At 47.3% G+C, this 24,378-nt stretch overlaps 1 protein-coding gene across 1 annotated transcript in view; it reads left to right on the forward strand.

The window, feature by feature from the left end:
• Positions 1-1,423: 1,423 nt before the first annotated feature.
• The window catches only part of lingo1a (leucine rich repeat and Ig domain containing 1a), a 63,859-nt gene continuing 40,904 nt past the window's right edge, over positions 1,424-24,378 (forward strand). The window contains exon 1 of the mRNA XM_057052238.1: positions 1,424-1,790. The gene's annotated coding sequence lies outside the window, so the exon portion shown is untranslated. The remainder of the gene's footprint in view (positions 1,791-24,378) is intronic.

Genomic DNA, 24,378 nt, shown 5'->3' on the forward strand with positions numbered 1-24,378 from the left:
TGCATGTGAGGAGTGACAGGAGCTTTGGTGCTGAATGCTCCAGGGATGCAGATTTCCAGCATGTTGGTGTGAGGTGATGGTGAAAACCTCCGTGAAGGGACGATTCTGGGATGGATCCACTAACAAACCTGTTGTTGTTGAAGAGAGTGGCAGTAAACGACACTGTCAGCGTGGAGACATCATTACTGCGGACAGTAATTAAGTCTGCCTGATGAATTTAGATTAATTAAAACCCCTACAGTCTCTGCCTTCATTACATGCAAAACACTTTTTCTGACAGTTTCAATTAGATGATTCGATTTGGAGGGAATGATTCCTGCCTGTTTGTCACGTGTATCAACCCATGTTGGTTTAAAAAAGCTGTTTTCTCCGTCTCTCCCTCCGCTCGGAGTCCCCGGAGAACGCTGGTGAATCGATACCATTAACACCAACCCGTCGCTGGTGTTACAGCTCGTCTACAGGCAGCGAGACAACCAAAACGGGAACGCTGCGATGGTCTCCACCAGCTCCCACCCTTGAAGAAACAGCATGTGAGCCTGGAGGACGGCCGTCTTCATCCTCTTAGGTCCCCTTGAGGTCCACCCAGAGGACAGATGTCCTCGGACTCCTGCTCACCAGCCTCCCCCTGTTCACCAGCCTCCCCCTGCTCACCAGCCTCCCCCTGTTCACCAGCCTCCCCCTGCTCACCAGCCTCCCCCTGTTCACCAGCCTCCCCCTGTTCACCAGCCTCCCCCTGTTCACCAGCCTCTCCCTGCTCACCAGCCTCCCCCTGCTCACCAGCCTCTCCCTGCTCACCAGCCTCCCCCTGTTCACCAGCCTCCCCCTGACCGCCTGCACCTGGAGGACAAAGGTCACTCAAAGGTCAAAAGAGGTTTAGCCAGAGAAGACGGACGGTTTGAAAGAGGCAAGAGTTGAAAACCAACCTCTGCTGTCGTGGTGTCGCAGCTAACTGGCTAACTGGCTAACTGGCTAACTGGCTAACTGGCTAACTGGCTAACTGGCTAACTTTAAACCCAGTTGCGCTAAGTTAGCTTCGCCACGTACACATTCATTACCGCAGCTTTTTTTCTGATTGCTCTTTGACCCCTGGATGTCATGACACCTGTATGTTCCTGTTCCCGGGGTGGGTTCAACGCACGGCTTCACGTGCACGCGCTGCTGCCCAGATTTAGCTGCTAAGCGTCACCTTTGCGGCGGAAGACAAAGGAAGATCCAGTTTCGCTCGCTGCTACGGTTTGGTGCACATCACACTGCAGATGGGTTTATCTGAGCACGGAGGAGGGAGGGAGGGGGGGGCGCTCTCCGGCTCCCTTCCTCGCTCCCGTCCCTCCGAGTCTCCGGCTCCCTTCCTCGCTCCCGTCCCTCCGAGTCTCGTCATTCCGCGGCTCCTCCCTCCACCTTGCTGTTCTCCAGAACCCGTCCCTTCAGCTGTGACTGTCTGACTCTGTCCTCCTCCCTCCCTCCCTCCTTCCTTCCTTCCTTCCTTCCGCCTCAGTCTCTCAGCCTGGCTGACATCGGATACACCCACCTCGACTCGCTGTGTGAGCCACATGCGTCAGCTTGTGTGCACGTGCGCTCCCTCAGCTGGCAGGAAGGACTAATAAAGTGCTCTGGACTTGGATATCCGATGATTTCTATTTGCCCAGTTGCCATATTTGAGCAACAGTGCAAAACCTAAGTCCCCTCCTCTCTGCGCAGCATCTTGATGGAATCTCCGATCCCTTGGAATTAGTGAGCAGTCGCTGTGGGATCCAGCCGGCAGTTTCAGGATTCCCGTCCCCTCCGTTCTGGTAAGGAAGCGTCTTTCTTCCCTTCATCTTCCCACCTGATCCACGTCTCACAGTGCATCGACAGGCGCCCGGCGTGGAGCTTTTTAGGACGGGGAGAAGAGGAAGACGAGGGTGGGCTGCCCGGGGATGGAGTCTGGAGAAGAGAGGGGAGCGGGAATGTGTGCCAACACCAGCAGCATCGCTCGGGCTGCCCGGGGCTGCAGGGAGAAACGGTCCACTATTGATCTGCCGTTATTTTCAGCTCCCAACCCTCAGAGACAACTTTGTGCGGTCTACCTGACAGAGCAGTGAGTGCGGGCCATCTGCTCAGACACCTCAGGGTGCTTTAAAGCAGCAGATAACTGGATTCATCATGCATGAGGATCCACTCTGGGGGGGGGGGGGGGGGGCTGATGCCGTATTATAATGGGCTCAAGACGCTGTCGCACAGCGGGTGGGGATTACAATCCCTCCTTTGATGCTTCTTTGCATATATGCAGGTATTATCACAGAGTTCACCTCAGCTGAAGTGGAAGGAGAAATTACCCCCCCCCCCCCCCCCCCCCCAATCCTCTGATGGGGCCTCTTGGCGTCCACACTGGCTGATTTCTGAAGCGCTAATGTACAAATTCTCAATTAGACAAAGCTACTTTTGTGGGGACCAAACATGACTGTGCACCTGTCAGGGGTTGTTATCAACCCCGACCCTGAGAATACCCCCCCCCCCCCCTAAAATCCTCTCTTTGTCGGAGGACTGAGGTGAAGTTGCTATTTTCATCACTGCTTTTGCATAACAGATCGGCGCCTCTCCCTTTTATCTTCACCGCTGTCTTGTTATTAATTCTTTGCTCCTCTTGCCTGGTGAACTCTGCAGGGAGACGGTGTTGGGGGGGAGTGGCGGGGGGGGGGGGGGGGTGATCGAGAGGAGTGGGGGCTGGAGGGATGAGATTGGACGGTAGGGACGGGGACAAAGGCACAGAGATGGTTAGCGTGAATAAGATGCCAGAAAGATGTGAGAGCTGCTCTTGTGCTCAGGTTCTTATTGGGGCGGGGCGGGGAAGGGGGGGGGGGGTGCGGGGGACAGGGAGGGGGGTGAGGAGCATGTGATAGGCCGTGGCCTCTGTTTCACACATGCCTGGCTGCGTTTGCTGTGAGCGACATCAATATTTATCACGTTTCCCCTTCCAGAGAGCGTGATAACGGCCGGGGCTGGAAAAATAATAAAAGATAAATCCAATTAGCTCAGCTCGGGTCGACCCTCCGTCTGTTGCGGTTCGAATCCCCTCGCAGCACCTGGGCAAGGTCAGCTGGGTCAGCTGGAGCCGCTGGGTCAGCTGGAGCCGCTGAATATTGAAGGAATGCTTGGTTTTCCCCTAAACTGAAGAGCTTTTCTCATTTATGCGGCATCACTTTGGCTACATTGTTATTGATGTGATATTATTTGCAGATCTGATGAACAGATCAGACATTTTCAGTCAGATTAAGTACAGCAGAGATTTACGGCTTTTGAGCGATTCCTTTAAATTTGACTTCACTTTTATTTAGTGAAAGCTTTATGAGGGTTTTAAGGCAGATTGACTAATAAGTATCCCAGAATGCATCACTCTTAAATTCAGCTATGATAATCCACTTATTGGAATCATTTATTTTGCTAATTAAATAAGTGCACCCCCCCCCCCCCCCACACACACACACACGCACGCGCACACACACACACACACACTCTTTATGTAGACATTGCAGGAACTTGCTTGCGTAGGTGGTCCACCAATGCTGAAGAGGACGTAGCTTCCTTCTGGTCAGTGGTTGTCCTCCTGGAGCCTGCCGGGGGGTCCAGATCAGCATAGAAGCGTCCACAAGCCGTTGTTGGGTTCCTTTCTCCTGGAGGTGTGTGCATCAAGTGCACCAGAGTGGAGGATTTGCTATGGTTGGCTCCATAATGCTGCACTTTATGTTGGACCTCCCCATATGATGGTCTTTGATGTAGTTGATGGTCTTTGATGTAGTTGATGGTCTTTGATGTAGTTGCCCATAAAGCATCTGACAGGGCAGCTGACTGCCAGGCATCTGGATGTGGCCTTTGTTTGGCTCCATGCAGATTTGTCGCTGTGGAGAACACGATCCCGCCAGGTCAACATCCTTCAGCACCGAGGCGGTGGGTCTGACATCGATAAACCTCCCAGGCTCCCGGTGGGACGGGGGGGTAGAGACCTTACGTACGACATGACCTCAGCTTTTTTGTGTGTTGATCAATAGACCTAACGAGCGGTTAATGGAGGACATCTATCTGCATGGTGGATGTTGCTGACCAGTGTCTTGGTCCACTTCTACGTCCATATGGGGGAGACGGGTGCAGTGAAGGTCAGAAGGTTCAACGCAGCAGATGATGGATATGAAACGGAGGTTTTGGGCAGCAGGAGGAGCTCCCCACAGAGAGCACTGCTGAAAGAGACTTTAGCTAAAAGAAATGAAATGTCGCGTGTGAGAGGAAAAGAGACAGAGACATTTTGAAGATGATGATGATGATGATGATGATGGTGGTGGTTAATTATCACCAGAAGGGTCCGAAATGTGAACTTAATATCTCTGGACAGTGATGGAGAGGGGAAATAAACTTTAAGGGCTTTCTGAAGACTTAGTTCGATCCTAATTTTATTCATAAGCCCTAAAAACTCGGCTTAATCGGAGTTTCACGTGGTCCGATTGTGCGTGCGTGAAGACACCTGATGCAGTTACAATTTATGAGTTAACGTGTGTATTCACGCGCCAACGCAAAGCTTAATACGTGTTTTTTTCCTTGTTTGGAAAGTTGTAACAAAACTAAAAATCCAGTCTCATAATCTGGTGAGCTGTGGCAGGATTTACCCCCCCTCCCCCCACCCACTGAAACTGTGTGTGTGTGTTAACACTTTGTAAAGAGTTTGCAACAGTTTGTGAAGGTGTAACTTCAGCATGATGCACATCAAAAGGGGATTCAGTTCTTTCCAGTCATGAAAGTCTGCAGCGTCAAATTCTGCATACGCCCGGAACATCAAGGCTGTTCTTTCAGGATTAAAACGTGGATTTAGCCAAACTCTGCCTCGCCAACCTGTTTGAAGCACCGAGGTGTGGACAGGAGGAGCGGAGACGCCCGCCGTCAGATGTTTGTTGACTGCTGACTGCGGGGGAATCGGGCTTCATAAATGCATTATGGGAGGACAGGAACAGGAAGTTAGAACGGAATGGGGGGGGGGGGGTGAGACTTACATGATCGGAATATTCCATCCCAAAAATTAGCCTTCAATGTCAAGTTCAATTATTTATTGATCAAAACCAAAAGGAAAATCGCTGTTATTTGAAAGTGTGAGGAAAATATCACCCCGCTGCGATATGAGCAATGTACATAAGCACAAGCTGCTGTTAGCGAGGTTAGCAGGAGACGCTCGGGCCTTCGTTCAGTGGGTAAAAGCTGGCGGTGCAGCGGGTGACAGTGGCTGAGTCACGGGGCTTGTGACTGGCGGTCCACCCACAGCCAGGAAGTGTTTCCGCCCATCACCAAATGAGACGTTAACGGCTAATTTTTCCCTCAACCTCTGAGGCAATTATTCTCCAGACAGTTAGCATGTAGCGGCCATTACCGATAGAGGCTCTCGATCCACCGTGATGCATGAAATGAAGTTGGCAAATTTGTCGCGCGGCTGAAGTAGCGTGAGGGGGTTCGTTCAAGAGCCCCCTCACACAGCCTTAAAAGAACCTGATGAACTAACTGTGGTTAGAAATGTTACGGTTTAATAAAGTGGATGTTGTTATTGACGATGCAGGATCATATCACCAGTAATCGCGACATTATTGTGAGGAGGATTCTGTTTGTCTGTGAAGATCTGGAAACATCCGCGGGGACGAGAACATCAAACCTTCTTTAATATATCAAACAGTCCGAACATTGTAATGTGGAGATGCGTCTGGCTAATTTGATCCCTCCTTAACGAACTCTGGCTCCTCTTAAACAGATTCGTGCTTGCTATAAATACGGGGCCTCACCGCTGTGTTGCTTGTATTAATCATCATGTGAGCATCATTATTGGAAAATTCACTTTGATGCACATGAATAATGGATGCCTACACTTCCTGTGCTGTGTGTACACATCCAAAAATGGAGGCACGGCGGCCGACTCCGCTTGCGTTCATTAAAATCCCATTTGGGAAAAGAAAGCATCAGCTTCCTTTCTTGTGCATCACAGGGCGGCGTAACAATGTCGACGCTAGAGCGAAACCAAGCAAAAGCTTCTGACTCGCGGAGGAACGGGAGTGATGTCTGCCACAGAGGAGACGACTGCGCTTGCTAGCAGCCGGCTGCTTTGTTTCATTACCGACGGCTGAAAGGACAGACAATACGGCCGCACTCCAGCTCATTAGACTTTATTTGATTACTGGCACATATCTATATGTGACTATAGAGGAGGCTCTGAGGGAGACGAGGGGGAGGGGCTTGTTTATTTTTAGCTTCAGTCTGAAACTGTAGCTCCTAATGGTCCTGCATGAAACTGGAGGAGGAGGAGCAGGAGGAGGAAGAGGGGGAGGAGGAGGAGGAGGAGCGGAGGAGGAGGAGGAGGAAGAGGAGGGGGAGGAGGAGGAGGAGCGGAGGAGGAGGAGGAGGGGGAGGAGGGGAAGGAGGAAGAGGAGCGGAGGAGGAGGAGGAAGAGGAGGGGGGAGGACCAGGAGCGGAGGAGGAGGAGGAGAGGAGGAGGGGGGGGAGAGGGGGAGGAGGAGGAGGGGGAGAGGAGGAGGAGGGGGAGGAGGAGGAAGAGGAGGAGAGGAGGGGGAGGAGGAAGAGGAAGAAGAAGATGGAAGGAGGAGGAGGAGGAGCGGAGGAGGAGGAGGAGGAGGAGGAGGGAGGAGGGGGAGGAGGAGGAAGAGGGGGAGGAGGAGGAGGAAGAGGAGGAGAGGAGGAGGGGGGAAGAGGGGGAGGAGGTGGAGGAAGAGGAGGGGGAGAAGGAGGGGGAGGAGCAGGAGGAGGAGGAGGAGGATTGCCTCCACCCATCCTCACCTTTAGCCTCTGCCTTCATTTGCTGATGCATAAATCATTCAGATGCTAAACTTGTCAGCAGTTCAAAACTTGCACGTTTATCCACGTCAGTAACTTAAGATGTTTGATCCACCATTTGAAAGAGCCACATTTAGCAGGAACAAAACAGCGCAGGGCTAAAATTTCATATTTAGAGACAGAAAAGTGCAACTTTAAGCTCAATTTGAATCTAATCACATGACATTTTGCCCCCCTCCAGCCGACAGTCAGACCTACGCTGAATAACAAAACATTACATTTAGTTACACGTGTGTGTGTGTGTGTGTGTGTGTGTGTGTGTGTGTGTGTGTGTTGGGGGCGGGTGTTTGGGAGGGACCATCCCCATAATGGCCACCACTGGATTATTTCCCAGCCCTCCCAGTCCTGGAGTGTGAGCCACAATTGCCTGAGAGTGAAAGCACTGACAATATTTATGACTATCATGGATGAATCACCCAGAACTCTATTTTTGGATCCAAGCAGCAGGGAATGGCTGGTGAGAGGGGATCGTGGGAAATTTGTTACTTATAATTCATTATGTGGTTTACTGGAGCTGGAGAGGAAACATGGCCTGAGGTTTCAGAGACATTAAAGAGATCTACAAGAAAACAGTAAAGTCACCGCTTGTGTTGATGATGGAGTGATTATTATCATTATTCTTATTATTATTATGGTGTTTATTAGTGCTCTTAACCTTGATTTGACGCAGAAGTTGTTTTTATTGTCACAGGAATAAAGTTGTGCACAGGTTTTGAAGGCAACATTAGCGGCTTCATGGATCCACGTCTCGTTTGACAGCATCTTTCTGCAGAACGGCGTTTAAACAAAGAGGAGCCTCGCACGCACACGCGTTCACAATGACACTCGTGTTGGGAGGGAAAATATCATGCTGAGGCTTTGTGTTTGTAATTTGGAGTTTTTATCTGCTATCTGCAGCTTTCTGGGAAAACACACTGACACTTCATCTGGTGCCACTTCAGCCGCAGACACAAGGGTACGAGAACCTGACATGCATCTGAACCCAGAGGAGCTCATGGTGACCGTAACAAGTCAGGTGACAACTGCGAGACTGGACAGGAAGTAACAGTTCCAGACTTTTAGGGCACACTAGGCAATCATAGCAGGCCCAAGCACGTTTGGCTAGCAGAGCAGATAATGGAGCACAGCACTGACGCTTGCCCTCTCGAGAGACTGAATGGAGGATCAGTCACATCTATACAGTGGGCGAAGAGGCAACTGCTTGGCTGAAGGACTTTATATCCACTGAATAAATGAATAAATGTAGCTAGCATGAGCACTAGCATGAGCACGAGCCCGGCACCCTTGCCTGGCTCGGTGCGGATGGAGGGGATTTCTCCAGATTTCTTGTATGTTGCTCGTGTGGAACTCTAGGTCCTCTGTCCCGATGACTTCACTGTCGTTCAGGTGAGTCTGCAGGTTAAATTTCTGCTTCTTGTTCATAATAATTAGAAGAAAACCTTCATCCCCGGTTCAGGTCTCAGCGGGGGCTTTGAATTCCCCCTCAGCATCGCAGACGCTCGACAGGAGGCTCCCTGAGATATTTTGTGCCAGTCAGTCTGGACTCATCAGTTGTATCATCGTTATCCTCTTCGGCTTCACTGGTGAAAGTGCAGAGATGGCGGCGGTGGGAGGATCCACCTGATAGCTTATACAGCCTGCTCGCTCAAATGAAATGAGGCAATATGTATGCTGTTTGTAGTCGCCAGCAAGCAGCAGAAAGTGGGTTATTTTATCAGCACATCTTGACTGCATTTGTGTCTGACTCTGTCTATTACCGATAATGTGAGGGAGCAGCGCGGCGTTTTTTGCAGCGCACACAGGTCAGTTTAAAAAGGTGCTTGGCGCTCAGGAAACGCAGACCTGCGCCGCAATCTCCAGCCCGCCTCTCCGTGTGCACACATGAAAGGCGGGCGCGTTCGTCGTAGGTGGCAGTTGGTGACGAGTGCCGCCGCCCGCTGGGATGAAGTGAACCTCGCGGCATTACAAGCACTCAGCCTCTGCTCTGGCAGGAAGGGGGGGCTGTCAGAGGTTAAGAGAGGGGATTACCGCGGGAAAAAGGGGTCCGAGAAGGAGGAGAAACTGCTGTCATCGGCTGTAACAACCTTAAGTAGGCCAGGCTCAGGTGAACTTTCCAAACTAAAGCCAAATTGGAAAAAGGCCCAGAGAGTGGAGAGTAGCCCTTCGCCCATGTGGAGGAGAGAAATGTTACATCAAGGTTCTGGAGATTAATGTTATCCTTTTATTATTATATAACAGGTTAGAGTAGAAAATGACGCACAAATGTGGCACGTCAAAGTAACAGCTCTAGTGGTGTTGGAAAAAAGCTCAGGAAATGAATTATTATATTATTATTCTACATGTACTATCATCAAACTGATTAGCATTAGCATGAAGAGACCATAAATTAATGCTAATTCAACTGCATTCTCATATACAGGTAAAACATCATCATGTGTGCTGTTCCCATTTGAAATATGCAAGTACTACCAAGTACACTCCAAGTGTCCCGATGTGTCCTTACTCCACCCATTTCCTGATGTATTGTGTGGACTCCGGACAGCTAGTTATCCCACAATGCATTGCGTCTTCAAGTGTGTCCTCCAAAAGCTCACAAGTGTGTACTTAAGTCTTAAAAAGTGGGAGGAGAAAATGATGGAATCTGACAGAAAAATGTGTGTTATCCAACACGTTTGACACGTCGGCCTGTTGTCCACGTGGCGGCGTGTCAGTATTCAGAGGAGCCGCCTACTCAACTCTCACTGACGTTTCATTTGCAACCAAAATGAGGCGAACCTTGTGCGAAGGCTTTGCCCCCCAGCTCTTGGACTCGTGCTGTAGGAACAGATCACTCTGTAGGTTTACAGGAGCTACAACCGTTAATCATTCCAACAGTGGCACTTTTACAGCGTGGCACCATCCACCAAGACACTGAATGCTTAAAAAGTTGTCACAAGCAATTAAAAGTCAAATTGGAGCCACCTTTTGAGAGGGTCTTCAGGGTGGAAGCAGGAGGAAATGACAAAAGTCAGGTCCAATTCCTCCAAGTGCAGTTGGATAATGGTTTGGGTCCAACTGAGAGCGGTAGAACCGTCCTGTTTATGAGATAAGAGCCGTAAAAGTGCAGTCAAAACGTACGTTTCACCCGTGAGTTTTCATCTCCTCTGAAACGACTTGACTTAGTTTCAAACAGCTTGTGAGGTCTTCCTGATGTCCTGTCCTCTCCAGAAGCAGCTCCAGCAGTGGCCAAAACTTCAGTTACTGCAAATTGTTTTTCCAGGCTACAAACTGGCAGCATAAAAATGGATTTGTCTCCGCTGGCCGAACGCACTCATTGATTGGGACTTTTGGGGGATTTAAACAAGATCAGCTCCAGCTCAGCTGGTCCCCTAGAAGTGTGACAAACAGCAAACACAACTGATAACTAAATCACTTTAACATTGAAGTTAAGACGTTTCCAACATTTTATTAAAGGTGCAAATTGGTGTTGTAAAGATAAGATAACAAGATTAGGATTAAAGGGTGAGTAAGCAATAAAACAGATTCCCTTAAGAGTATTTTTTTAATCTTTAACAAAACCAGGCTTTATTGTGCAAACTGCAAAATAAAGGACAACTATTTAACCACCACAGGGAATTTTCCTGTTTCAGTTCAACTAATTCTGGCCTTGATATTATTTATGGTTGTGCTGGCTAGTTTAGCACTGCTGACTTTAGTTAGCAGTCTTTAGTTAGCAGCAACTCTTCTGGTCTCTACACGTCATGGGGGTGTAACGCTGATCGGGATTGGTCAGAGAATTTAAGTGGGCGTGGTTAAAGCCGAAAATTGGAGATGTCATGCAGATGTTTACGTGGATAGAGTGAAAATATCGAAGACACTTAAAGTCGAGAAAAGAGGGAAAAAGGTTGAAGATTCCATGTGAACGTTCGAAGCTTTTGCTTCAGAGCCGTAAAGATGAAGTAGATCTACTCCGTTTCATCGGCGCAAGGCTCATGGGGAGGTACTCAGACAACACAGATTTACTATCTAATTGCTTCCCTCAGACAAACAACTCGGCGTGTTCTCCTAAAGCAAATCTGCTGCTGTATTTACTCGCATCTGCGGCTGATGGAAGATAGAACTGGAGGATCTTAAGGCTTCCGGCTGTGTTGCCCACAGCTCGTAGTGAAACTACAGTTAGCTGGAAACGCAAGATGGCATTAACGAGGCGAGGGCGGGCTGTGATTTGAGCTGATGCCACGTTGTTTTTAGGCACTCGGACTGCTCTTCGTAACGATTATGTTCTCATTTAAAGCAAACCACTGAAGAAAGGAAACCAAGTTTGAGCGAGAGGAAGCGTCACTGTGAGATCACGCGTTCATATCATTTTATTCCAAGAAAGAGAAATAAAAATAGAGAAAGACGTCATTTGTCTGCACTAAACACTCGCGTGGGAAGAACAAAAATCCCCTCCTGGTGCGTCAAAGGCAGACGCTGTTTTCATTTGGAGTCACCTTGCTGCGTAGAGAAAACATTAACGCAGCCACGATATTATTACCTCTGCTCAATCTCCCCAAATGTGTCCGTCTTTGGTGATGCTATCACTCCCCCGGTGGATTATCTACCTTTGCCTGTGATCTGGAAGTGCTTTACGATATCAATTTGCCTGCTGTTTCATTTCTGCAGGAGACATTAGCAGCTGCTTAAAACACTCAGGGAAGCTGCTTCTTTATTCATACCAGCCCGGGCGACGCTAGTCGTTTGGTAGGAGAGGGGTATTTTATTGGTGATAAAAGATTTGCACGAGCGAGCGCCTGTGATGGTCTGTCATGTGAAATATTGTAGTCATGGGCAGCCTGACGTGTTGCTGCAACTCAGCGTTGCTCTTCTGGTTCTGGCGTGTTTGGCTGAATATCTTCAAATAAATTATTGGTTTCCATGAAGCTGCACAGAGATGAGCAAATTTAATAGTCTTTTGTGCCTAATAAAGGACAGTATAATCCACCCAAATGTGCTCTTTATGGGATATTTGGGTGTGACAGGCTTGACATTAATTTGATAAAACCCCAAAGCTAATTTCTTTATACCTCTTAACAAAGGAACTTCCTCTTTAGCCCACGCTAACCCCTGATAAGGACACTTGTGTCTGCTCATGTCACATCAAGCTCACTTTTCGTGTCACCTTTTGATGTCATCCTGGATCATGAGGATCAAGGATCAAACCCAACCCGCCGGCCCTTCACGTGATTATACCCCTTGTTGGAAGTTTTGTTTTAGTTTTCTCCTTACCTTAAACGTAGCTTTCACCTCATTATTTGTCTCCTTACTGAGCAAAGATCCTCGACCGGATCTCGGAATTTCTGAAGCTGCCTGAAAAGGACTAGTAAATATTTCAACGCGTACAAGCCCACGTGAGCCTGGTCCTGCTCAGGGTTTCTTCCTGTTCAAATCCTAAATCTGACACGGCCGTATGTGAAGTCATGGCAGGAGCCCTCGATGAGCCTGTTAGAACAAACATGTCATTGTCTCCTCATCTGGACCTGTGGGGTTGTTAATACTGTCAACAATGATGTGGGGGTGGGCGTGGGGGACTAATAGGATGGAGTTATATTGGCTGAGAGGAACCACTCAGCATTCCAGCTGTGTGGGGGCAGCGTGGGATGGCTGATGTTGGCTCCAGCAGCACCGAGTGTCAGCCTCGGCCTACCTGTGGCCGGTTTCATCCTCCTTCCTGCTTATTTATTTATACATCTTGGGTCCACTTCTTATTCTCTGACAGAACCAGAGTCCCAACGAGTGGGAGTTCTGCTGCAGAGGCTTAATTGATTCCTCTTCTAAACAATAAACACTTCTCAGTGACCCACATGTGACTTATTGATTTACACCCCCCCAACCCCCTGTTGAAGCCCCGCCCCCCTTCCTCGGGCCTGAGTTTACTGAATTATCAGGGATCACATGGAGCGCTGCTATCCTTCTGATCTACAGCCCCGACCAAAGGCCCTTGACCTTTGAAGGAGATTTTCATCACAGGGACGTTCATTTTCTCTTTGTGATTGGCTTTGATGTTTACTTAAAGGGATGTGCATTTTATTTAGAAGGCATATAAATATAAAGCACAGATAAACCTGCAGCCGGAGCCCCAAAACAAGCAACGGTGTCAAGAAAACTTCGCTTTGAACAGGAAGAAATCTTAAGCGGGACTGGACTCACATGGGGTTCAAAGGAAAATTAAGACGATGTGATAAAGAAAATCAGCCTTTATATTAGGAGCACTGCGGCTGACTTTAAAACAAATTTTACTTTTTGTGGTTGTTTACAGTTTCCTGTTGTCATGTTGGAAAAAGTTGCACATATTGTCGTTTCCTCCTTAGCGTGATGTTGATGGCTGTCCTCTGGTGAATAAGCGGCCTAACCCCTCCAATCAGCTCCACATGGAGTAATTGCTTTGTCATTTCTCCCCAGAATGATTACACTCAGCGGGTTTCATTCATTCCAATCAGACGCCGCTGCCACAACGGCGTTGGCACGTTGGAGCCCACCGCTCTCCTGATATGTGATTAAAATAAAAAAGAATAAAATTAGAAAGCAAGTAAAATGTTGGATTTTGCCACTTTTGGATACAGATTAAAATAAAACACAAAGTTGCCAAAAACCCATTTCAACTATGTCGTCATGCTGTGTTAACATGAACTACCTTGATTAGAAAGTAATAATAAAAGACCTTTGAGCACATATGGATCAACATGAAGTCATTGCTTCACCCCCCCCAGGGGCTTCCTGGCTCAAGGGGAAATCTGAGGACAGGTTTCTGTGCCTCTGGCATGGTGGCGCCCGGTCCTGGGCTCCGACACAAACCGCACGCTTAATTAGTCACACCTCATTCATCCGGCTGACTCAAGGTCATTGGAGTAATTATGTGCAGGTGGGGACGGTTATGCTAATGCAGCGGCGTGAATGGCGTCTGCCGTCGTTGGGTTCCAACGCTAGTGACAAAGGAGGCTGGATTCAGGCCTCGGCGCCGCCGCTTTCACATATGATGTCTTGTTGTAGGTCGGTGCGAGTTTGCTGAAGCCATTTTAAACAGACTGTACAGGAACAATAAGTGGCTAATGATAAATGTGTGCATCCAAGAACGCGGCCACATATGAGCCAGACGGACTGTGGTGTGTTTCCCCGTCCGACCCCAGGAGATGCAACGCCGGCCTCGTCGACGTCGCTTTCCAATGTCCACACAGCGACTTATCGGAGGGCCCGGTCCATTAGTTCACGGACTGAATTACCAATATTTGCAGCGTTATCTGTGGTTACCGGGACCAAGTTGTTTGTCCTCGCAACTCCCACGTGTTCGGTCACCTTTGGCGAACGCACACATCTCACATTTGGCTGCATATTCCATTTGATGGGGAGGTATGAGGAATCCCACAGGCTCAAAGGTGTCTTGAAAAACAGTGGCAGCCTTAAATCGGACCGTTCACGACAACAATCGGGGAGACAGTGAGCTGGCACCCTCCTCTATAAACGCCAGATATAGATATGAGTCAGTGTTTAGAAAGTTTCCCTTTAAAGTCCCCAAAGCAAAAAATCCTGAAGTGTAAATTTAGACACGGCATATGGTGAGCATCAGATAGTGGGTCCAAAACTAACACAACACACACCAACAGCATTCTGAATGCTAACTGAAGGAGTAGGCACGGAGGCTGCGGGCATCTTTGGACTTTAAAAGGAAAATACCTCTGATGTTCTTGTGTCTCCATTTCACATTCATTATCGTGCAAAAGCTAAGCATTCCCAACATTCACAGGTATCGTTCCAGTGATGCGTGGACTGGCAGCCTCGTCTACCTGAAACTCCGACTCTGCCGCTCTCGTGTTTTAATCGCCGAGGTAATACCCCGAGAAGTGGGGCAACGGGGGTATTTCTCCTCTGTCGCCTCTGAATCGCTCGGCTTTGACATTTTCCAGCACTGAATGGATTCCAGAGGAGAAGGATGATTTCAACTTCAGGGGAATTTAATTTAGAAGCAGCCCCGATATAAGTTTTAGCACAATAAAGCCATTAGCTGACTGGAGCCCTTTTTTCTCTCTCTTGTAGGAACTGGTCTGTAACGGCGCCACTTCACACTACTTTAATCACTCCACTTCTATAGAAGTTCCAGCTGTAGTGCTGCTTTATTGCTGAAGTTTGATTGCGTAATGAAACACTTGTTATGGCATGTCTGACTTTAGTCTCTCTGACGCCGAGCTGCCGGATTAGCAGGTCCGCAGCCTTTTAATTAAAGACTAAAGCAGACAAAGGGAAAAGTGAGGCACAACAGCGGCTTGTCAATTATTTATTGACTTTTGACTCACAAAGTGCCTCTCATCCCTCCTACACACACACACACTCACACACGCACACACACACTGTGCACTATCCACACCCTTGGCCAGCGGCCCTCTGTCCCTAAACACCCCAAACTTTAACCCCTGAAGCCCTAAAGAGGCAATACTGGGAGTGTTTACATTATGAACAGATTATCACCCATGTTCACACAGGCTAAGAGTCATTCTTTGTAGAAAAATCATAAAATAAATATAAATATGAAAAAAAAAAAATATGAAAAAAGAAATAGTGGGATGTTCCTCACTATCAGATTCCATATGGTTCAATAGTGGCAATATTCCATAATGTGCTGTGTATTATGCATGGATATCATTTAATCATGCATAAGATTATATTTGTCATCAATAATTGGATTGATATTCATTCAAATGCCTCAATCAAACATGTCCGCTGCCTGTTGGATGACTTTCTTTGACAAATATACAGTTTTTGACATTCTAGTTCCTTCATGTTGCTTAAAGGTGCAAAATTGGAACTGAAATAACACATCTTAAATATGAATAATTCATATATTGATGATTTAGAGTAGGTTTTCATGTTGCTAAGGGGAGAAGCAAGATCCTACGTGTTTTATTAGTTTTCAATTTCAGAAGTCATCAAGTCTCCTTCTTTCTTTCTGCCAGCATATAATTAGTCAGGACTCCACTCGTCTGCTTTTTTCCCCTAAGAAAATGTACATTTGTGTTCTGTGTACCCTACTTCTGCTGTTTTCTCCTCTAGTTTCCATGGCAACATGGCAGGGAATGAAGGACGAGCTATTGGCTCCAAAGTTTCTCTCTGCACTAATGGAAAGGCTCCAGGAAGTGCACAGCTCTTCATGCTATAGATTAGTAAGGATGCTAAAGAGCAGTCATGCTAACCTTATCTACGTCCACATGCTACGTGTTCTTTTATATTTGCTCAAGAGAAATGAAGCAGTTACTGTGCTGACTGATGTGGCTGGAGGAGTTCAGACCCACGATAATGATCAGTTCTCCACTGTTAGATGTTGTTGTTGTGCTATTTATCAGAGGTGGAGGAGAAACCAAGCTGAAGTAAAGCGGGGCCACAGGTGAACGCGTCGTCCACCTGCTAGGACACAAATGTCGCAGTCCCAGCCGGAGCCTCTTCAGCTCACCATCAACTGTAACACATCTCCTTGTGCTCACTTGACTTCAAAAAGAAGAGGAGTGACCTCCGTGAGCCGTCTGTGCCAACTTTTCATCACAACTTTGGCTCCTGTCTCAGTTTCCCACATCTATATGTCGGCGTCGGTGTTTGTCCACCTGCCCAACGCGTGTTTGCACAGCAGCTTCTTCTGTTCTGCTGATATTGCCGTATGCATATATTGGAACGCGTCCTCTGAACCGGAGCCTGCTGCCGTCTCTGAGCGCATATGGGACATATGAAAATCCTTATTACTTTTTCAATGCCCACATCCGTGGACCTGTGGGATCTTATCGAGGTTCCCAGGATCCTGCAGGAAGCTGCAACGTAAATCTGGTAATAAACACGCCGGGAAACGTCCAGAAGTGCTGATTTTGAGCCTTGCCACAGAATAATAGCATCTGTAAGAGCTATACGTTTCAATTTAATAAAGAACGAGAGGCTGGACGACATCTGCTGCCTCCGACACAAAGGCCCAGTCGAATCTATCGGAGCAGAAAAGAGCAGAAACAACTGTGAGGCAGCGCACGTCCATCAGACGCCGTCACGCCGCCGAATCAATACGAGCCACGTAATCAGAGCCAGCACTCACCGGCGTCGCGAGGAGCAGGTTGGATGTCATCCTCTGCACTGTGGACGCACAGCAGCACTCGTGGCTAAAAGCTATTAAGGATTTAGAGCAGCAATTTGATGCTGTGGGGGAGACAATTTGGCGGGGCGCGCAGGTTAAATATTAGTCAGAGTGGCAGTTTGAAACGAGCTCGAAAAGGACGGAGATGATCAGGAAACATTAATTAAAAGTGATGGATGTCACTGAATTCTGAGGCGATAAATGAACCCAGCGACTCCTCGGGGCGCGTCACACATCCTCAGGGCATGAAAGGAAACACTCCGCTCTCAGAAGAGAACCCGGAGGACCCAGCGAACCAGCAGAAGGCTTGAAAAAATGTTTCTGTGCTGCTGGGTCGGGGCCTTTGTGAGGGTCACCTGACCCCTTAAACAGCACCGATATGAAGACGACAGCCTGCAAACGGCAGAAAACCCTGAATGTAGAAGCCAAATAGAAGCGGTGGAGTCGGATACGTTTTGGAGGCTGTTTTGCAGGATGGGAGAAACTGGAGAGGCGCGGAGGGAATAGAGGGAATTCTTTTACTCTGCTAATGTTTACAGTTTGTGAGTATAAAAGTCCCTCAGATGCTGAGAACTGTCTCACATATTGATTCAAGATTGAAGTCTCCATAAAAACCTGTTTATGTTCTGAAGCAGACCGGGATCCTCCTCTGGTTTGGACTTTTAACGCAGCGAAGTTCCTTTTCAAGGTGAACGTAAACGAACCGCAGCAACAGTTTTTTTTTTTCCTGCCTTTTTAATTGAATTTCTTGGATTTGAAAAGCCTCCCCAGTGTTGGTCTAATTTACCACCTGGATGGTCGAGCGAGCCCTCACCAGGTTTGTGGCTGATCTGATCCGGCGAGAATAAAGAACTTTATCTTTGCTGCAGAACGTTCCAGATGATATCGACGGCGTTCCCTCTTGAGCGTGACATTTTGAGGGAATTTGGCTCGAACGCGACAGTAATGAGAGTGGGAGGGAGGGAGGGGAGGGAGGGGGAGGATTCATTTTAGTCAGAAGCTGTGCCATCGCTTCATCATTCTGCTATGTTTTCCTCTCCTTTGCTGCTCTCCTTTTTTAAAGATATCTTCTAATTTACTGACTTTTTTTTCTTTTTATTTGACTGTACGGCTTTGATCTTGCTCCTACCTTGGAGCCCGTCATTGGGCCAAATCTCAGCATTTTCCTCCTCTCTGTTCGGTCCATGACCTCGTCTTTCTTCCCTTTATATAATAAATTTGCTCTTTTTTTCAGGGCACTGTCAAATCCAACCGCGAATCTTCTGTCTGAGTAGAAAGGCTACATGAAAAGACCAAAAAACGTTTTCCTGGAACAACAACAGTTCATCATTCGAGAGTTTTCTTTTGCTGTGGAACATCTCAGTTGTAGAAACACGTGAAAACTCCTCACAAGTCTTTTTTTTTTGTCACTGCTACTTCAATGCAGGATGTATACTCAAGTTTTTATGAAAAAAGAACCAAAAACTTGCCATTGATGGATCTTAGATCTTATTCCTAAAGTACACTCTTATTAATAATAATTATTATTATTTGTAGTAGTAGTAGTTTTTAACATTTATTGAATTTTGACATTTTTGATTGATACAATAGAACAGAGCGTGTTTCTTGTCATAACACTTTGGGTTTTTGAATTGTTTTATAGCATTAATTACTGTAATGCTTCTATTCATGGTACCTGCTGCTCGCAGATGCAATATAGACCCACTGTGTTTACGAAGGATTACAGTTAGATCATTTTTATTTCTGCTCCTTGCGGGGGAAGGCAAGGTACACCAAGTAATCTACCGTATTAATATCAAACGCAGGTACATAGTCGTATGAAATCTATTACATTTTCGAAGTAACTTGCTCAACACTGCAAAGAAAGTTAACATTTAAGCGTAGCTGGACTATATTACTATATTAGCTGCTCAGAATGATGGCGTTTGTGTCCAGCCTGAAGGGCCAGAACGTGATGGACAACACTGCAACATATGTGGATTGTGCTTAATGCGGATCTTTGCATGCCAGCCTCAGAGTGCCGAGGCTTCCTGCCTGGGAGTTACTGGCAGGATCATCACTCACACTCCCACCTCTTTATTTTCTACCTTAGCTGAGATAAACACATGAGATGTCTGGTGAGTTCAGCTGAGCTTGTGTGATCCAACACTCCAAAGCAAAGTTCAGAAGGTCAAACAGTCATAGGTTATGATGAATAAATGATTCTGGCAGCCGCGGCTGGACTTGTGCTGTATCGACTCGTCTGTCCTTCTTAGTGTTTCCCTGCTTCACATATTTGTTCTTGGTGAGAAAACACAGTAGATCCCATAAATGCAAATGGAAAAGCTGCGGAAAGAACAACAACAGAGAGTTTTGTTAAAAGGTTTTTCTTTTGAGGAGCAGAGTTCTTTCTCTAAAAGAATGTCAGCGGCTGCAGCTGAACTTGCTAACGTCTGCAGGCTGGATTTGTCCCTCTTGCCCTGTCGAACTCGCTCCAGACCTCTTGCTGCCCTCTTGCCTCAGTCAGCATGTCAGTCGGCAGATAAAAAGGCGCCGGCCCACCCGGCAGCGTGTCAGAGCTGATGCTAGCATACTCTGAGAAAATGCTCTTCTCAACTAGCAGCAATGGCTAACATGTCACATCCGCGACAGATCAGCCTCATAGCGGGGTGGCGGACAATTAGCATCCCGATTGAGGATTTAGCTCACGGCGGGGAGGTCAAGATGGCCAAGAGGTTCTCCTCATCACAGGGCAGCAGGCTGAGACATCTTATTTATCCAGAGAGCAACGGCAGCAGCAACTGTGTGCAGGGAAACAGAGACTGGGTCAGCGCGGGCTGACTGCAGTGGCGTGCAGCTACGGCTTGAGTCTCCGGTCGCCCTGAAGCTCCAGCTGCAATTACTGCAATTTTCAACAGTCAGATAAATGACTGTTATTGGAGAAGAGTGGTGCCCAAAGAGCCTGTTGGAAACGAGAGCCCGTCTGGAGCACCAGTCCGGTTTGCTTGTGTGCGGAAGAGACGGATGGTGTCAGAGTTTATAGAGTAAGGCTTTGATTTGAGGGGGTCCGAACAGACAGAGGAGAAAACTCCGCGGGACAAGCGCTGAACCTCCGTGACGGATGATGCTCGTCTCATAATTGTCCTGATCTGCCGGCATCACTTTTGGTCCTCATCACAGGGGATTTGACATTGTTTGGGTGTCTTTAACGCAGCCCCGAGGACGCGCATGTAAAATCCACTCGCCGTCCGACACACACGTCTGACTGACTTGAAAGAGGCGCAAATGAGGATGCTGTGCCGCAGTTACCGTGACGGCGGCGGAGCCAAACAGGATGAAAGCCAGGCAGTTAACATCGCTGACATCACCGTGGAGCGGGGATTGCGTCAGTGCCTTCAAACAGTCCTGACAGGATTCAAACGGAGGGGGTGTTTATTCTGCTCAGGAAACCGCCCTCCTGGGAATCTGGTGACGGTGCAGCAGCAGAAACAGTCCCTCAGTTTTTGGCTTCCTCTCCCACTTCGTTAAGAGCGGGAGTAGGTTTGTGCTAAATCAAGTATTGCTTTGTTATTAGTAAATTGATAAGTGGGGGGTTCAGTCGGAGCCAATGATATTTAAAGATCTGAACGAACCCAGAAGCGATTGTTGTGGGTTCTGCAGTCAGCAAATCCATGCAGTCACTGACCCAACAACTTGTTTGCATGATGTAGGAGTGCCAAAGCATGTAGGCGCTGTGCTGCCTTCAGGTGTCGGTCACTTCTGCGTTCCTCTTCTCTGTTGGCTCTGGTGTTTAAACACACCATAAATGGACTCTACAGGAAGAGGGACAGAGGGGGTGGGTTAAAAAATGATTGATTTTTGTAAAATAGCACATTTCAATGGACTTTTTGAGATTGAAGTCATCAATGGACACCTGAACCAAACAGCAAATCTCAGTTGTGCTTCACTCGAGAGGAGGAGGAGACACTCGAGCCTGAGAGTCACCAAACAAATTAGCATTTGTTGTCTTTTGCAAAAATATGCAAATCTTCATTAAACCCTGAAAATAAACGGTCCACTTGAGGAGATGAGTGTAAAGCCGTCCCTGCTATAGCTCAGTCGCAACATTAAAACGAGGCAATAAGGTGGAATAATTGAATTTGCAACATGCACAGGTGTCACACACTCATTTGTATGTCTGTCTTTGAGTCTTGAGTTGCACACATCTAATCAGTGGGAGTGCAGCTTCCCTCTCTTGAGGCTTTGACGTGAGAACGGTTTAAGACACTTCATCCTGTGACATTCCAACCAAAGATTTGGCTGAGACAGGATCTGAGTTCAAAAGGAGCTGAAGACGTGTTCCTGCTGAACTTCTCCTGTGCCAAAAAGAGTGACGCTTCCCTTCCCACCAGCGTGCTGCTGCAGAGCCGAGCATGTCAGCCCTGCCGGATTTTGGTGATTTTATCCAATTTAAATGTGTTTTAGTTTGAGTAATTGGACGATAACGTTTAATGGGTTCTGTCAGACTGGAACAAATATTCTGTGATTAATCACAGGCAGCGTAATCATCTGGGAATCGCACGTCATTAATATCAGAGAACTCTCACACCTCCTACCAGTGACGACTGAAACATGTTCGCAGTTCTGAACCCTTCAGCTATAATGCTGCGCTCCAGCCCTAAATGTGCAGGTAGATGAGGGTTAAAGTAACATTAATTCGAGCGGGATAATGATCAGTAAATGGGTCCCTAACGAGGATCGTAGTAATGATTCATTTACAGTCAGCTGATGAAAAAGCAGAAGCAACTGATTGATTATTTAATGACCATTAGATTAAGAGTCTAATGTGGAAAATGAAGTGCTGAGATATGATTGATCAATAAGTGTTAATTGAAATCCCTTAACTGTACTGATTAAAGCCTCTCAACTTTTTCCTTTAAATCACAATTCTGGTTTGACCCGTGTTGGAAAAATCTGCCTAATGTAAAATGAGGGAATCTCCTCCTCTTACATGGAGCCACTTTACACCCCCCCAAGCTAATTATTACACTTGGGGGTTAGCCCGAGATAATTAGAAGCACGTTTGATGAATGCACTGACGGAAAGGACGTCCGTCTGCATCTTCATCAGGTGCGATCGTATTGATCGGGGTGGGTCCACTCAGCCGAGCCCAGTTTGATTTGAGCCGATCGATTGGAGGTTTGACGCCTCTGCTGTCCTGCTGAACAGCTCGTCACTATCTGTTCATATCGGCGTGTGTTTTCAGTGACAAATCAAACAGATTAAATTAGAAAACAGTAAAACTATACAGTAGTGAAATAGATAGTGAGTTAGTTAGTTTATTCCTGCTATATTTACTCAGAACTGGAGGTGACAGCTATAAAATGTAACATTGAAATCTGAATTTATCGAGCTTCGTGAGATATTTCATATTGTGTGATGGATTAGCGTGAGGGATAAATGAATAATTCCTGACAGAAAACTACCAAACTGCCAAATTAAGTCGCTGGAACCCATGTCAGAGCGAAAGCCATTCAAAGGCATCAGTGTGTGCTTAGTTTTGGTTGCTGTGGTTTTCTGTTCTCTCTCTCTCATCCAGCTGTTCTTGCTAATCACCTGTTTGGCATTGATCAGCTCTCCTCTACTTAGACCCTCCTTCCTGTGCCTGATCTCCGGTGGCTTCCTTCTGTGGCCTTTTTGCCAACAAATAATAAAGGAAAACCCAAAAACATCCAAAATAAATGAAGGAAAAGCAGTTGAGAAGGAACAATTTGTAGCAGACTATCAAACAAACATGGCGGTAGGACGCGTTTTTTTCCCAACGAATGAATTTTGGAACAAATCTATTCATCTCCGCTGCCTGTGTGCACCATCTGGATTAATTAGAAGGAGACTTCAGCTAGTGCTGGACTAAAACAATCAGGGAAGTCATTAATCTGGAGTAGGATCTGAGTGGGCTTCACCCGTTAAAACACTCTCTTTATGTATTATCCACAGCCCTGAGAGGTCGCTCATTCAGGAGCCGAAGAAAAAGCTGAGGGGATGTTAAATGAATGAAACAAATAAAATGGCAACATTGATGAGACATCTGCAGCGGTCTGCTGGGCGAGGTCTGAATAGGAAACCACTCTGTCGCCCTCTCGACCCTTTCAGAGCCAAAGTAAATACCCAAAACTGGAGCTTCCTTGGATAAAAATTCCAATTTCTTCTCAGTGACTTTGGTTGGCTGGAAACTCCTGAGGGGCGTGAAGGTGACTGCAGAGCAGCTTCTGTTTGGTCGGGCCTCTCCTGCTTTTGATGTATGAATCCCTGCTACCCCCGGGCTGCAGCGTGTACGCCTTGTTTTTCTTGCACCATTTGTTGTGCCTGTTGTAATGTTAAGTAATGTCAAACACACACACAAACACACACACACACACACACACACGCACACACACACACACACACACACCACACACACACACACGTATGCGCGCACTGTCTCGCTGCAATCCAGAAAGTCTGGCTGTCAGCTCCTGTCAGCCGAGCCTCCCAGCAGACGGGTGACAGTGTGCTTAATGTTGCATGCTTCACTATACTCCGATTTTCAGAAATCCATCAGGTGATTAGGCGTCCACGGCGGAGAGGAGGAATGCAGCACAGAACCCCATTAGCCCCTCCATTTCCTGGAGGTATTGTTATGAAACCTCAGCGTTCTCTGGCTAAATAATTGAAGCCTCATTTGCGCAGGGCCAAATGGAGGATAAGGACGTCTGGACAAGCTGCTCTGGTCCTTCTCTCCCCCATTTGCATGCAAGTTGGCCCTGTTTCCGCAGCGTTTCTGATAGCCAAGATGCCCCAGATTTAAATGAACAAAAAAATAAAAACACAACGTGATTAATGAAAAGTTCATATGCAGTTTGTCACTTCTGGGCTTCTGTAGAAAGACGGAAAAAGATCCGCCTGGTCATAAATGCATCACCACCGAATGAAGACGGACCATTTTGATGTGTCATGTTTTTAATCACACTCAGTCCCCAACTGTCCTGGACTTTTAAAGACCTTCTGTCTGATAATAAACGCTCATCTGAAAAACTCTATCGCCAAGACAAATCCTTTTAACGACAGCAGAGGCCGACGTTATTTGATGTGTCAGTCAGGCTGACGGACAGTTCTTATCTGGCAGTGATAGAGGTGCAGGCCGAGCCCCCCCCCATTTGGACCCAGGCAGGAGGAGCAACCCAGAGAGTATTTCAGGGGTTGATCTGTTGCACATCGCAGATAAGACCATTGAGACGGGGGAGGACAAACCTCAGAGGGTCCTGGGTTCACGGCGTGGGTCTCTGTGTACCTTATTAGGTAATTGTTGCTTTTGTTAATGAAACCATTAACCCCACTTGCTCCATCTGTGAGTTCCACATTTGGGTTTTAAATGTGACCTTTCTGCTTCTAAACAAGTCAGGGACGGCCTC

Source organism: Takifugu flavidus, chromosome 13, assembly GCF_003711565.1.
Source record: "Takifugu flavidus isolate HTHZ2018 chromosome 13, ASM371156v2, whole genome shotgun sequence".
In the NCBI taxonomy this organism is placed as follows: Eukaryota; Metazoa; Chordata; class Actinopteri; order Tetraodontiformes; family Tetraodontidae; genus Takifugu; species Takifugu flavidus.